Raw genomic sequence first — 15,312 nt, 5'->3', positions numbered from 1 at the left:
GGGTTGGGAATATTTACCCTGTAAATTAATGTGAGTGAAACCAGAGCTGGCTGCATTATTTTTTTATGTGGAGGAAATCTGATCTTGAGATAAAGAAGAAAATCAACCAGTGAACCATTTTCAAGTTTCTAGTAATGGTGAGAATAAAAAACACCATTTGTTGAGTACTTACTACGTGTCAGACACGTTATGTATATTTGCTGATTTAAAATATTTTTCACAACAACCCTGTAGTATCAGTTTAAAAACTGACACTTAGCAATAGCTTGTGGTCACATAGGTAGAAAGAGATGGAACCCAGATTCTGTTTAAAGAGCTGTCTAAATCCAAAGTCTATATTCTCAAATATGGGGCTAGTCCATTTACCGCCACTAACAGTATTTACTGTCATGGGTTAGTCACATGAATCGGTCAACTAGGTGATTACATCATGCAGTTAGAATGGTAATTACAGTATGCACAGGCCATTGAATGGTTTACCTGTCCCCAGACATTTTCTCCATATTCTGCAATGTTGTTACCACTTACGTCACTTTAGGGGTTAAGTAATGTGCCCCAGAATATTAGTAAAGTTTATCTCCTTTAAGGGAGACATTCTCATTGACAAATCCATGGATTAATTTAACACATTAAACTACAACTTAATAACAAACTGCTAACATTAGATTCCCAAAGGAATGAAATACCTTTCACATACACTTTAATGGATAATGTAAAAGTCTTTTAAAAAGGATCAAGTTCTCTTGGGAGAAAAAGCAGAGGGACCTGGGGAAAGAAATGATACCATAAAGGAGCTGTATACCCCGTAGTTTCGGTATCTTAACCTGAAATGGAATGTTGTAGTTTGAAGAAATCTTGACTATTACCTGCAACAATCTCCTGCATTATCACACCCACAGAAATACACCCTTCATGAAAGTGGAAGATTAGCTCAGAGATATTCCTTCATTTGTTCATAGCCGCATAAGCAGATTTTAACTACGCTAAGACTAAATCATGAGCCTTTTAACTCCAAGATTATTTCTCTGTCAAAATTTGAGGAGAAAATGCCAAAAAGCAGAAAATAATGAGGAAGGAAAGAAATCTTTGTCCCAATTCATAATCTTAACCAGCTCAAGCCTACACATCCACCAATTGCCTTTATCTGGTTTGGGATGGGAGGAAGGGAAAAGACGGAGGACGTAAGGAGATGGCGGGGTGGGTGCCGAGGGCATTCTGCCTCTGTTTGGGAAAAAAGCTGTCAAATCACTGCAAACTGGAGCTCAGATTTCTGCTTCTTTCTTCAAGCCCACAGCTGATTTGAGGAGGAAGGAGGGGCAGCTTTGATAATGGGAGGAGAGGCCGCTGTCAAGTCAGAGAATATCTGTCTTGGGCCAGTCTACTCCCAACCCTTAACATCCCTATCAAAAGGTTTCCGAAGCTCTGGTGACAAGGAGCCCAACACCTCCCCAGACAGATCTCATCTTTGAGCCAAAGTCAAACTTGCTATGGTTCTCACCCTCTGGTCCTAGTAACTCCCTCTGGAGCCATTCAAGCCAGTCGAACCCTCCTGTCCATAATACTCCTTCTCGTATCTGATGAGTCAAACAATAATAACAACAGCAAACACTTACATGTAATGCTATGTGCCGGGCAGTCTTCAAAGTGTTTTACTTAATATGAATTCATTTAACTTTCTCAACAACCCAAAGTACTATCATCATTGGCATCATGGAAAACTGAGGCAGAGAGAGGTTAAGACACTTGCTGTGCTCTCAAAGTTAGTAGGTGTTCAAGCGAGGATTTGAGTCCATTCACTCAATCACTGTGTTACACAAGCTTTTCCTCCCTATTTCTTGCTCCCCCTTCAGCCACTCCTCATATGATAGGATTCTCCATCCCTTTCACCCTTTCCTTTGACTCATACTCTGGTTGGTCAATGCTGCTTTGAACAGAGTCACTGTGGAACACTGAGTTCACTGGGAAGCGGGCTCCAACACACCGTTTGTAGCATGCAGGGTGTTTGTTTATTAATGGTCATCCTTGATGTCAACACCTGATGAAGGTGAAAAAGACAGAGGGATGGGGGCAAAATAGACCTAAGACATTCACACAATTATGGTAGGTACATATTATAAAATACTCATAGGTTACTCTGACAATGTAAACCATTTTTAATGGAGTGGATAAAAGATCGGCTGAAATTTTGACCACGTTAAATTAATAACATGCCCTATTTTTGTTCCTAGCTAGGAACAAAAATTTGTTAGCTAGGCAAGTTCATCCAGAACCCATTGTCAAAAATGGGACACAATGGTGTTTGTGAAAGATGATAATGGAAATCCTTTTACTGATTCAGGCTAATTAAGTAAAAACTTCTGGGTATTTATACCTCTGCAGAGATATGATTTAGCACCAAAATTAAAGGTATGTTATTGTTGTGTTAGGAAAAAGTCTACAGACCCCTTATTTGTGCAAGTTCTTTTGTTTTTTAGTTTAATAATGCTCCTGCTGGTTGATCAACCAAGTTGTTTTTAAGAGCTCCACAGTGTTTTGGCAAGTCTGTAAAGTAAGAGATAATTAGTCCCCAGGAAAAAAAGGAGTAGAATGCCACAGCCCCCGCAAATCTGTTACTTCTCAGATGCCTATTACAGCGGCTGCTCCAAATGCTATTAAACTTAAACCTCGAATTCTTACCTTATTTATTCTTACAGTCTGTTTATCAACTGTTCATATTTCAAAGCTGCCTAGAGTTATATTCTTGTTATCACATTATCCATTTCAGCACAGTTTATGACTTAGCTAGAAGAATTTTTACAGTATAGATACTAGAGATCATACAAAGGTATAAAAAGGAAATTGGTGGGAATATTATTTTAATAATAGCTATGAATACAGAAACAAGGGAAATTTTCAAAGGGAAATTAAAAACAGGTAAGTTAAAATAACAGGAAATGGAATGTGATGAGGAAGAATCATCCACCTGCTAAATTAATATACTCGCATTCAGTGTGAACTCCAATATAGCATTGTTCCTCCACATTGTTAAGTTTGCTGAAAAGATATTTTAAATGGTAATTCCCATCTTCAAGTTGAATTACTTCTACAAAGTAAGCCAGTCACATTCCTCGGACGCGAGCCTCTTTAGTTACATTTTCCAGCAGACAATAGCATCTACCTCTCATATCCAACAAAATTCAGGTTACCTTCTAGGACACTAGACATAACTTCTTGCTCTTTTGGAGTAGTCCAGCCCTGTCTCTTTCACTAAACTGACTCCATTCCTTTGTTAATTTTACATAAAGATTCTCCATGGAAACAGCTCCTTCTGAGTCAGACTGAGAAAAGAGCAAAAGAACTCTGCTAGTTGTATCCGTTAGAAGTATCTGTATTTTGTTTAACCCCCTTGGACTAATGAGTTTGATAGAAGTCAAAGAAGAATGGAAAGCTTATCAAATAAGCTGTTCTATATGGGCAGCTTTCCCATGAACAAACCCATGATTTCCTATAAGAATTACATAATATGCGTTGCTCACTTTGCCACAAATCCTTATCTTGCCTATGATGTAAAGCTGAGCTGTAAGAGACACAGTCTAAAGAGAACGGTCAGCCGGGGGCCCTGAATGAACGTTATAACTGCAAAGGGAAATTGACTAATCTTAGAAATTTGTTTTTCCTTCCTTGTCCTAGGCTTGATCCAACTGGAGGAAATTGACTGGTATTTCATGATTTTCCTTTACAATAAGCTGGGAGCAAGCTGCAGAGGAAACTGGTCAGATCAGAGCAGAAAGGAAACCGCCTAGCACTTTCGTCAATTTCCTGTTGCATCCAACTGATAGCAGAAAAGGGAGGATGTGATGTTATAGGCGCTGGCCTTCGGTTCCTAGATGCTGCTGATAAACGCTGCCACCTTCCAATCAGTGGCTAGTGATTCACAGTTTTCTACCGACCTAATCTAGATTCAGACTTTAAAAACTGCTTCTTAACTGCCCAGACCTTTAAAATGCTCATCTTCTGTAAGATATAGAGAGCCAATAGTTAAGGCAGTTCCTTCACAAACAGCCCCCTGATGATTTACCAAACTCCAGAAATACATAAGATCTGTTTCCAGGGAAATTAGCTCTTTGAGAATTCAGTCAGCTCACACAGACATTTCCATGGGAGGATGGGGGAGAATGTCTTCTGATTTAGTCTGGGGTAAGGGTATGTTGGAGACATTTCATTAGAAACTGTTCCCAACAGGGCACATGACTACACTACTCAAAAATGCCAATGACTCCCTTAATTACAAAATGGAACTCTAGTTTATTTGCAAATAATTTGAAAGCCTTACGTAACATAGTCCCTACCTACCTTTCCAGAACTTGTCTCAAACTATCTTACTATTATCATTAAAAGAGAAATAAACAAAATCGTGTACATATGGTGTCCCAAGCTTCAGAGCTCTGGCTCAGGCCAGGTCATCCGAAATGATCTCACGATTTCTATTCTTCTCTCCATGTCTTACCCATAATTCAAGTTCAAGTTGCTGTTTCTCCATCAGGTCTTCCCTAACTATTCCAGGTACAAAGAAATTGCACAAATCTTATGGTATTTCTCCTATCTACTTCTCACTTGGCCATAAATCATTTCCCTGATGGAGCACATTTTGTGCATTTTATTGTGCAGTCTCTTAATGCTTGCATTCCTGTTTAAGTCTGTATGCTTTTGTAATAATTCTGGAAAAAAGGTGATATATTTTACTTTTTTATATGCCCTCACCCCACCCAGAATAGGGTCTTCAATTCAGCAATACCTATTCTAGATTAATTTATTGAAAGCACATGGTATTAAACAGGAAGAGACACACCATGTATAAACTTAAGACACAACCATGTATAAACTGGGTGGCTCAGTTGGTTAAGCGACTGCCTTCGGCTCAGGTCATGATCCTGGAGTCCTAGGATTGAGTCCCACATCACGCTCCCTGCTCAGTGGGGAGCTTCTCCTTCTGACCCTACCCCCTCTCGTATACTCTCTCTCTCACTCTCTCGCTCTCAAATAAATAAATAAATAAAATCTTAAAAAAAAATAAACTTAGGTGGAGTGGAATAATCTAGCACTACAAGAAGATAATCATGGGTTTGGGGAATTTAAATAGTTAGGTTCTTACTGACTCTCAGAGTCATAATTTAATAGGAAATACCTTGACTATTTTCATCAACCAATCAACCAACTTATTAAGCAAACAAAAGCAAATAAAAAGCTCTTCTGAGTTTGGGTAATAATGATATAGTTTCATCAGTTGTAACAAATGTACCACTCCGGTGTAGGAAATTGATGGTGGAGGAGGTTGGGGGGGGTGGGCAGGGAATATATGGGAAATCTCAGTACCTTCTGATCAATTTTGGTGTGAACCTAAAACTACTCTAAAAATAAAGTTTGGGGCGCCTGGGGGGCTCAGGTTATGCGGCTGCCTTCGGCTCAGGTTATAATCCCAGGATCCTGGGATGGAGCCCCATATTGGGCTCTCTGCTCAGTGGGGGCCTGCTTCTCCCCCTCCCACCCCTCCCCCGCTCATGCTCTCTTCTCTCTCTCTCTCACTCTCTCAAATAAATAAATAAATAAATAAGTAAATAAAATCTTTTAAAAAATAATAAAAAAGTTTATTTAAGGAAAAGAGAAAAACCTTCTGAGCACCCAGTGTATTAAAACTGTTTATATACCACACCAAATCACTCAACAGTATCTGGTCTCCACTCCCAAGCTTCAGCCACTTGCCATGCTTCCATCATCACTGCAATAAAATCAGGAGGCCTTGTTGTACAGTGTCACATGACAAGGAGGGATCACTGTCTTTGTACATTGCTTGGACCCCTGGGGGCGCTGCCTTTACGAGACTTCCCAGACTGGTTGGAAATCATAGAAGGGCACACAGAGTTAATGCCCCCATGGAGTAGACTTTAACCAGTGAGAGATAGGAGGCAGGGGAAACCCAACAGATAAATTGTCTTCTCATCCACGGACTGTCTGGTTTCCTATGGCCTCTCTGGACACCAAACAATCAGCAGTGTTTTGTCGTGAGCGGCCAGCTCAGTAACACCTCCTTGTATTCACTCTCCTTCCTTCCCTGACTCATGCCCTTCTCTTCGTTCTTAGTTCCCTAGGGTTGTACCCCTCTCTAAATGATGGCTATGTAAACTCTTATCTCGGGCTCTGTTTTCTAGGGAACCTGAGCATCTGTCAAATGTGAAATCCTGTGCTTAGTGTTAGGGAAAATACACAGTGCTCTGTAGTTACAGATGCTCTTTATATATATGTGTGTGTGTATATATATAAATTTTTTTTAAATAGGCAATGCATTTACATAGTTCCAAAAAGTAAAGACAAAAAAACCTCCTTCCCACACACGTGTGCCCGGTACTTCATGCCTTCTGCACCCTGTTTCCTTTCCAATAATAGTAAATTTAAAACTTTTCAATCAGTAAATTAAAAACTTCCACAAAGTTTTGCCCGCATAGTTTTCTAACATGTAGAAGTGCCGTAATTCACTTACTCATTCTAGTGTAGATGAAACTTTAGATTGTTTCACCCTGATTCTCTTCCAAAGACTACAGAAAGAAATACCATTATATGTAAGCTGTTTTACATGCATACCTGCATATCTGTAGGCTAAATTTCTAGAAATGATATTTGTAGGTCAAATAGTATTTGCATAAGAGCATCTGTTATTACATATCTTTAACAACACAGTGTGTTGAAGATTTTGCTTGTTGTTTGGTTCGTGAAAAATGATATCGCAACATATATTTAAACTGTACTTCTCTGATTATAAGTGAGGTTAAATATAATTTTAGATGTTCAAGAGCCATTTGTTTTTCCTTTTCTGTGAACTGTTTGTTTGTGAAGAAGGCTTCACCAAGGGAACAATCTTTGGCGCCTCTATTTTTAAACCCTGTGCACCAGACTCAAACCAAATTAAATTGAGGACTTTAGCACAACTCTCATATCACTACTTGAGATACTGCAAATTATATCATCTCCAAGTTGCAGAGTCTGGTCCGCACACTCAGCACGTTCACAGTCTAGCAGTAAAGGAAGATGGTGGGGAGAATGGAGTAAATCAGGCTGAAGAAGATCCAGCTGTTACAATGATAATGCCCAGAGAGGCAGGAAACACTGGCTGATCATGGCCGGTGTTGGTATCCACAGGCTCAGGCTGATGGCTGAGGGCACTGCAGCTGGCAACTCTAAGCTGTGTCACGGCTTATTTGAAGGGGGATGGAGGGCAATGCCTTGGTTCTAGGGATGAAGCCTGACTCCAGCTTATGGTGGACAAGGCTGGGACGGGCAGGGACTGAGACATTATAAGCATGAGAGTAAAGCTATTTGCAAACGATTATGGGAACACAGAGAACAGGATAGAAGTAAGGTTTAGAAAGGTCGTGCACTGAGAGGACTCTGGAACAAGGCCTTGAAGGATAAGGTGGAAGAAGCAAGCAGAGGTATGGCTCTTCTATACAAAGGGAACAGAATGAGCAAAGGTATGGGGGCTAAGATCTTTCTGTGACTGATTGATCCAGGGTGACCAGAGAACAGGGAAGGTGTGTATGTGTGTGTGTGTGTTTGTGTGTGTGTCGGGGAAGGTGAGGGGTATGAGAGATGGGCAGAATGAGAGATGAGGTCACCCTTTAATTAATAATTATGGAAAAGCTTTTCTTCCTTAGGGTTCTTCTCAACTGAGCTCAAATTTCCTTATAAATTTTACTTGGCATAAATGAAAAGCCCTAGAATAAACATGGCTTCAGATGATGTAAAAACAACCTATTTTAAGGAAAATAGAGGAAGAAGCTCACTAGGTCAGAGAGAGTTGGCCCCTATTAGTCACGAGCCTCTTCTTCCTCTCAAACAAAAAATCCCAGGGCATGACGGCTGATGGGTATGTTTGAAGGACACAGCAGCCCAGCATCGAAGGGGAGATAAAGCAAAAACTTCTAAAAAACAAAAACAAAAACGAGGAAATGTAAACCGCTCTTCTATTTATGGTCATTAAAACTGTAGGAATAAGGAACAGTAAAAAGGTAGATGCAAAGAGAGGTCAGTGAAGTGAGATTAGCTACATTACAGAACTCTAATGATAGCCGCTTACTAAATGCCCAGTAGATTGTGCTAAAGAATACTCCAGAGCTGTAACCATTTAAAAAAAAAAAAATCTGTTTGGCTTTAACAAGAAAAAATATATGATAATTATTTTTTCAAAGAGACATTGCCAAGGTTTATCCATGCCAAAACACTGAGCAAAATTTGAATGTGAAATAAACCACAGGAAAGAGATGGTAAGTGAGAGGCTTACAAAAGCTCTGCAGACACCTTGGCACTCCATTCTTCCTGCGGCTCCTCCTGTCCTCTAATCCTTGATGTTTATATTATCCTCCCCTTGAAAATCCAACAACTTGCAGACTCCCCGGATTAAAAACAAGAGCACCAAATTACCAAATCTTTACATATAAGGGAAAAATAGTAACAGAGGCTCAAATGACTTCACTAATATTCTACAACACCATTCAGCCTTGCCCTGCAGATCTAGGTAATGGCCCGCCCAGTGGATTCTTCCTTTGTGGTGACTATGGTCTACATTTGGCTTGCTTCAGGAAGAAGGCCAAATCAGTCCAACGACTTCCCATCTAAACAGGAGGGGAGGTAGGGGATGGATGCACTGAAGCTGGGGTTCCAAGAGCCAGCTGGGAAGTGATTACACGGGCCAGGCTAGGATAAGCACGCTGAGGTTCTGTACCCGTGCATACACCAGAGCAGATACCTTGGCTCTCCCGCTCGAAGGCCATTCCCCTTCTTGCCTGCTGACAAGCCTCAGTTTTGTTCAGGAAAAAATGCCCCGCGCATGGGGTGAGTGATGATTGGTCTAAGCCAATCATGGTGAACCCATTCTCCTTTGCCAGTGATTGCCAAGACCTAGGAGTAGACACGTGAGCCCGCCTTGACTAGTGTAGGGTAAGGAGAAGTCAGCGGAGGGCTGGTAGGAGAGATTTTATTTCCTGATAAAATAGAGGAAAGGGAGGAGAAAACCCTTTTGCCTCCCTTCCCTTGCTTCCAGTTTGAATGCCTTTGTGTGCCGGGCGTTCCCCAGAGCGGTGGCAGCCATCTGACAATTAAGGAGACATTGCTGACTCACCCAGGAGGCAGGTGGAATCTGCCGTTTTTGATAACATTGTTGAATTACCAAACCAACCTTGAGACAAGCATCTTGTTAAGTAAGCACCAAATATACGTAGGGACTTAGGTCACTATTAGGTTTTCTGTTTCTTGTAGCAGAAAAAAAAAAAACATCCTATACCTGGTAGGAACCAAATCAGTAACCAGGGAAATAGTGCTGGGGTGAAGTCCATAGGGTCGGTGGAGCAGTAAGTGGGAGAAGAGGGCCAAGAGCACATCAGCATGCAGTGTGGGAAACGGGTTGGGAAAATGTTCGGGACTGGGAGTGTGTCCTGGGGTTTCCTGGAGGCCTCCCTCGGTGTGCTTCTGGCTGTGTGAAACGGCATGGGACTGACAGCTTCCAGTCAGTGCGGGGCTAGCCATTGCTGAAACCCATCGCTTCCTTTATTTTTCTCGGCAGCACACCTTAGCCCAGATTCTTGCGGCTTCGTACGTGCAATCTCACATGTTTGCTGACTGGTTTCCTATCTTGGGTCTCTACCCTCCAACCCACTCTGGATGTGGTAGCCAGATTACCTATCAGTTATGTCACTCCACACTTTGAAAACTTCCGTGGCACCTCTCTTAGCCTTATAAAGTCTCGCGCCATCTTGCCACTCCTGGACACATCAAGTTAGATTATGGTCTCTTAAGAACAGTTCCAAGTCACAGCTTTCTGCCTCTCATAGTTCTTAGAACAACATCTTACATGCAGTAATTTTCAGTTACTATTCAAGACAGATTTTTTAACCTTAGTCTTTACCCTGTATCATATATTTTAGAAGAAACAATATTGACTGGTGATTGGATGATATGACAGTATCTACTGATTATATAAATGAATCATTAAGCATGCAATAAATAGCCATTATTCTTATAAGTTATGTCTACATTAACATTTTTTTCATGCTAGTCAACTATTGTTTGTATGATCTTATGACTTTATGGTGATTAAAAAAAAAATCATTAAAAATGATCATTAGTGGGGCGCCTGGCTGGCTCCGTCAGAGGAGCATGCGACTCTTGATCTCAGGGTTGTGAGTTCAAGCCCCATGTTAGGCGTAGCGATTACTTAAGTAAATAAAACTTTTTAAAAAATGGTCATTAGTGGTGTTGATTTTAGTAAATTAACAAATTTAAGTAACACTGATATTTTGAATCTGAGTTTCTGTTTGTTAAAATAATTTTTAACTAGATCTACCTTCATAATTTCACAAGCAGTTTTGCTTTTTTTTTTTTTTTCGATTGCAAAAACAGCACTTCATTTCCTCAGTAGCTTCATTTAGCTCATCTGTAGCCAGCTTCCTGACTCACAGCATTATCATTTTAACACTTTGACCATTGCAAAAACCCCAGTTGGAATTTTTGTATCTTTTGCAGGTTCTTGATTCCACGATTTTGCTCTTTTATCATTCTCTCCATCTAGAATACTCTGTCTTCCCTTAACTTCAAAGCTAAGTCCCAGTTTCACATGCCCTGTGTGGTCTTTCCTGACCACTGTAATCCACAGTGGTTTGTCTTTCTTCTGAGTTCCTAGAGCACTCAGTATGTATGTCATTCATTGTGCATGTTTTCCTTGCACTGTTAAGGCTTCTTGTTAAATGTGCATGTAGCCCAGATGTTTCCAAGACTCGGCCTACTCTTTAGTATTAAATAGAATAAAGCAAGCTCCTATGGCATATAGCTCTGCTCTCCTGAGAACTCTTGAAATTACTGAGTCTCTCCTCTTGCTCCAAACCTCTACTCCCAGCTCAATTCTTGATCCTCTCTCACCATCCTGCCTCCTGCATTTGCAGCCCTTTTTTAACATCCCTTTTCCCCAAGAAGAAACACCAGCTCTTCTCCTTCATTCCTAAGAGCATCACTAACACAAGGCTCTTCCATGTAATGGACTTTTACTAAACATTTTAGGAATAATGGAGAGTAACTGTGCTTAGAACAGGAAGTGATAAAAAGTTCTATATGATCATCAAAATAATTACCAATTATTGAGCAACTAACATGGCCCAGGTTATGCCAAGCATTCTACATACGTTATTTTATTTAATATTCAGAGCGTCCTTACACCCACTATCACACAGCTGTTAAGTTAGAGAGCCATCATTCAAGTCCAAGTCTTTCTGGCTCTGGGGCCTGCCGTAATCTTTACTGTTCCTAAAGTCCATGGTCCTGAAAGAATCTCTTACTGCACTAGTAGAGTTTGTGGTCACCTATCCACGTTTACTACATTTCTTTTCTCTGCTTCTTATAGAACTTTGATTTTTGTTCAGGAACCCACCTTCTTCAAGTCCCACCCCTGAGAGCTGCATCCTGATTCTTCTTAGCAATTATGGTCGGCAGTGACTGGTGTGGGCATGGGCACGGGATGCATTTTGGCCAGTAAGACATGCAAAGAAATCTTCTGGGCTGCTTCTAGGAAAAGTTTCCTTTGGCCAGAAGAGATACACAGAAAGAGGTAGTCTCTTCCTCTGACGGTTGTGCAAAGGTGACAGGAGGAACTGCTGTGGCCACCTTAAAACCGTTGAGAGAGTTACCCTGAGGGCAAGGGCAACACAACACAGGGTGCAGAAAGGAAAAATAGAATAAAACCTGGTGTTTATTGTCGGCCCACCAAAATATTTCATCTTCAACATTCCTACCTCTGTGCTTCCTGGAATTACAGTAATTCCAAATTATACCCATTTGGAGTTCAGCTTTCTCTTAGTTATAATGAAAGCTATTCTTTTTTAAAAAAAGATTTTATTTATTTATTCATGAGAGAGAGAGAAAGAGGGAGGCAGAGGGAGAAGTAGGATCCCCCCCTCGGAGCAGGGAGCCTGATGCGGGACTCGATCCCAGGACCCTGGGATCAGGATCTGAGCTGAAGGCAGACACTTAACCAACTGAGCCACCCAGGTGCCCATGAAAAAATACTCTAAAGGATACTTTGGCTTCTCTCTCCTAAGACTCCAACCTACTGCTACTACAAGGATTCATTCTCCCACCATCCGTAGCCTTCTTTGAGTCCCAGGCTCCCCAAATCTACTCTCTCTAAAGGTCAAAGAAAACCTCCCCAAATTCTAATGCTTTACTACAGAGAAAAGTGTTTGTCTCACCTTCACTCATCCAGCCTCCAGGGCCCCCTCCCCACCACTTCATTACCAAAAGGCCCACTTAATGGGTTTTCCTAAAGAATTCTTCCCCAGAGATGAGATGCTAAAAACCGGGAGTCATGTGACTTGAGTTTGAATCTCAGTTCCATTTCTTGCTAGCTGTGAAAACTTTGACAAGTTGCTTTAATTTTTCTGAGGCTCAGCTCCTGTCAAAAGGGAATAATAATTGGAGCGTTGTTGTGAAGATCAAATGACATCCACACAATGCCTTCACGATAGTGCCTGGCACTTGCAAGAATTCAAGATAAAACGCTGATTGGAAGTAAAGCAAACTAGCTAAGGTAGGCCAAAAAGGAAATTTCCATTCAATGCTTTAGCTCAGAGAATGGAAAGCCCAGGTCGATAACCTGGCTCAGAAAAGCCAAGGACTAGGGCAGGCTTGGGGATTCAGATAGCAAGCAGAAAGTCATCTTTTTCAATTTTTCATTCCTCTACTCAAGATTCAAATTCCTGAGAGCAAGCTTCTGTTTGGCCTAGCTTGGGTCAGGCCCACCTCTTGGTTTGGTTGAAAAAGTACTTCGGTTAATGGTGCCACAGACTATCTCCAATAGTGACCCAAAGCAAACTTGGAGTCCTGTCACCAGAATAAGGAGTAAAGTGGAAAACAAACAACCTAACTACATTCATTGGTTACTCCATATTATATTATGTTTATAGGACAAGGATTATGCCTAATCCACTTCATTGCCTAATAGCCTATTACAACCATTATCGATGTTAGAGATTTGTTGGTTGCTTATTATGTAATTTGACTTGTAACACTGATCATTTGTATTTTTAAGGTTTGATCCAAAAGAAAACACATGTTCCTTTTTTGGCTTTTTTTAAGTGCAGGAAGTCTGTTAATGATAATTATAAAGGGATATAACAAGGTTGTTTTTGAAGAGTGGGGGCAGTAGACTACAGGTGAGGTTGTTAACCAAAAGATATCACTATTAAAGACAAACAGTAGAAGAAAGCATAAACAACTGGGGACACTATGGTCAGTCAGCCTATCTTCATTCTTTTCTGAATTTTGCATAGATTTCAGCCCTAGAGGATGAAATAAAAAGGGATTGGAGGAATTGGTGAGAAAACATCTCAATGGTCTAATTGGGTCTTTTTGTTTAATCTTCAGAGGAAGTGCTCTTTGGACCTCAAGCTTGATCAAAAAGAAGGCAAGAGCCTTAGAGAAAGCATTAACTTTACTGTTTATCACTTTTTTTTAAAAGATTTTATTTATTTATTTGAGAGAGAGAATGAGAGAGAGAAAGCACGAGAGGGGGGAGGGTCAGAGGGAGAAGCAGGCTCCCCGCTGAGCAGGGAGCCCGATGCGGGACTCCATCCCAGGACTCCAGGATCATGACCTGAGCCGAAGGCAGTCGCTTAACCAACTGAGCCACCCAGGCGCCCTTTATCACTTCTTTTATTCCACATTTTCAACCCCCAGTTTGTGCCCACTGTTGCTCACAAACGTATTTTGTCTGGATCCCAGTCACCTTGTGGCTAAATTGCCACCAAAGTCTCCCAGCAGCTTATTCTTGTTCTATTCTTTTCTGTGAAACCAGAGCACAGGTCAACTTCCTCAAGCATTATTTGGCCTCATGCCTTTCAAATCATACTTAAATTCCCAATCCAGCTGTGAGAGCAATTTGGCTGAGACATCTGTTGCCCGTTTGTTCATCAGTGTTGAGTCTACAGATCTGATTGGTGAGACAGATGTCCCCCTTCTTCCCTCACTGCTCCCGAGGCACCCCTCCCCCCGAAGCTGTACACATGAAAGTAATGACAAATAAACAGGAAGGGAAGCCATGGTCTTGGGTAAGCTTGGGTAAGAGGAGAGGAAGGGCTTGGGACCAAGTATCAGAGAACTTCAACATTAAATGGCTAAGTGGTAGAGAGTGAGTTTGGAATGAAGTCAGGGAGGTCAGGGAGAAACCAGGAAAAACAATTGTGGAAGCTAAGGAAAGAGAGGGCCTCAAAAGCTAGAGAGGTCATAAACAAAATGTGGTAGATACACATACAATGGAATATTATTCAGCCTTAAAAAGGAAGGAAATTCTGACTCACGCTACAGGTTGAGGACATTATGCTAAGTGAAACAAGCCAGTCACAAAAGGACAAATCCTGTATGATTCCACTTACATGAAGTACCTAGAGTCAGATTCATAGAGACAGAACATAGAATGGTGGTTACCAAGGTCTGGGGAGGGGGGACGGGGGTTATTGTTTAATGGGTATAGAGTTTCCTTTTTGTGAGATAAAAAGAGTGCTGTGGATGGATAGTGGTGATGGTTGCACGACAATATGAACGTACTTAATGCCACTGAGCTGTATACTTAAAGGTAGTTGAGATGGTAAATTTTGTATTATCCATCTTTTTTTTCTGTGTTATGTGTGTTTTAGCACATTTTTTATTTAAAAGGGAGAGAGGTCAACAGAGTCAGATGCTACTGAAAAGGCAGGTATAGGGACGCCTGGGTGGCTCAGTCGTTAGGCGTCTGCCTTCGGCTCCGGTCATGATCCCAGGGTCCTGGGATCGAGCCCCGCGTCGGGCTCCCTGCTCAGCAGGAAGCCTGCTTCTCCCTCTCCCACTCCCCCTGCTTGTGTTCCCTCTCTCGCTGTGTCTCTCTCTGTCAAATAAATAAATAAAATCTTTAAAAAAAAAAAAAAAAGAAAGGGCAGGTATAAGGAGAACTGAAATGTCCCCTGTGTTTAGTGTCTTGGAGACTGCTGGTAACAAGAGCTAGGAAGGATCCTGCCTATAGTCTGGGTGACTTCAATATCCACACATAAATATCTATGCATATTTTCTGGCTCATAACTGACTTTTTAGTAAAAGCAAGTCAAAATAGACTCAGGCTCTCTCTGGTTCCATGGCTCACCTGCTCCCCCTCTCCCTGCCCTCATTTTGTACATTTCTTTCTCCCTGGTGTCCTCTCTGTGGCTTTCATACACATTTCACCATTTTCTGCATAAAACTTAACAGGATTTACATGTCCTGCTTCCTGGG

Source organism: Phoca vitulina, unplaced genomic scaffold (assembly GCF_004348235.1).
Source record: "Phoca vitulina isolate PV1807 unplaced genomic scaffold, GSC_HSeal_1.0 scaffold19, whole genome shotgun sequence".
NCBI classification, from domain to species: Eukaryota; Metazoa; Chordata; class Mammalia; order Carnivora; family Phocidae; genus Phoca; species Phoca vitulina.
Note: the sequence above shows the minus strand (reverse complement) of the source record.